The 1335-nt window shown below is 33.6% G+C and overlaps 1 protein-coding gene across 1 annotated transcript in view; it reads right to left on the bottom strand.

The window, feature by feature from the left end:
* The window catches only part of DNAH8 (dynein, axonemal, heavy chain 8), a 375229-nt gene that overhangs the window by 168462 nt on the left and 205432 nt on the right, over positions 1–1335 (bottom strand). The window lies entirely within an intron of this gene.

Genomic DNA, 1335 nt, shown 5'->3' with positions numbered 1-1335 from the left:
GCTGGCTGAAAAGACAACCGTTTTCTGATTGAATTACTTTGACATGACCATATATGTGGGGGTCTATTTCTGGACTCTATGCTATTCCATTGATCTACACATCTATCCTTACACCAATATCACACTGTATTGATTACTGTAGCTTTATTGTAAGCCTTGAAATAGGTCATGTGGGTGCTCTTTGTTTTTTAAAGATTAATTTGGTTATTCTAAATTCCTTTGCATTTTCATTTAAATTTTAGAATTCATTTCTAAATTTTGACAACAGAAAAAAAGCCCATTGAGATTTTTTTCACTGTTAATGCATTGACTGCATAGATCAATTTGCAGAGAAATAACATCTTAACAATAGTCTTCTGATCCACAAACATGACTTACCTGTCCACTTATCTAGGGCTTCTGTAATTTCTCTCAGCACAGTTCTGTAGTTTCAGTATATAGATCTCACACAGAGTTTGTTACATTTATCCCTAAGTATTTAGGTTTTGGATTCTATTTTAAATGGTATTTTAAATTTCAATTTCCAATTGTTTCCTGTGAGCATATAGAAACCCAACTTATTATAAAACATGGCCCTTTTATTCCGTGACATTGCTAAACTCATTTACTAGTTCTAATAACTTTTTTGAAGGTTCTAAAGTTGGTCATGTCATCTGGGAATAAAAAGAGCTTGACTTGTTCTTTTCTAATCTGTAGGTAGTTGATGTCCCCCCTCATTGCACCAGCTAGAACCTGTAGTACAATGTTGAACAGAAGTGACAAAGACATCCTTTTCTCATTCCTGATCTTGGGAAGGAGGCATTCAGTCTTTTATCATTCAGTGTAACATTAGCCATTGGTTTTTTAATAGATGTTCTTTACCAGAATGATAAAGTTCCTATTCCGAGCGTCATCACAAAATGGTGTTGAATTTTGTCAATCAAATGTTTTTTCTTCATTAGTTAAGATGACTGTATGGTTTGTTTTGTTTTTAGTCTAATATTATATTGGTTGGTCTGTGAATGTTCACCCAACCTTCCATTCCTAGAATAAGAGCCCACTTGGACTTAATGTTATCCTTCTTATAGACCATTGGCTTTGGTTTGTTAAAATTTTATTAAAAAATTTGTGTCAATGTTCCTGAGGAATACTGGTCAATAAATTTCTTTTCTTGTAATGCCTTTCTCTGGTTTTGGCGTCACAGTAATGCTGTCCTTATAAAACAGGTTGGGAAGTGGTTCTCTCTATTATGTTTTATGTATTTTAGAAGCGTTTGAGTACAATTGGTATTATTTGGTAGCATTTACCAGTGAAGTAATCTGGGCCTGAAGTTTTCTTTGTAGGAAGGTTTTAAAC

Source organism: Propithecus coquereli, unplaced genomic scaffold (assembly GCF_000956105.1).
Source record: "Propithecus coquereli isolate 6110/MARCELLA unplaced genomic scaffold, Pcoq_1.0 Scaffold574, whole genome shotgun sequence".
NCBI classification, from domain to species: domain Eukaryota; kingdom Metazoa; phylum Chordata; class Mammalia; order Primates; family Indriidae; genus Propithecus; species Propithecus coquereli.
Note: the sequence above shows the minus strand (reverse complement) of the source record. Positions and strands in the feature narration are given on the sequence as shown.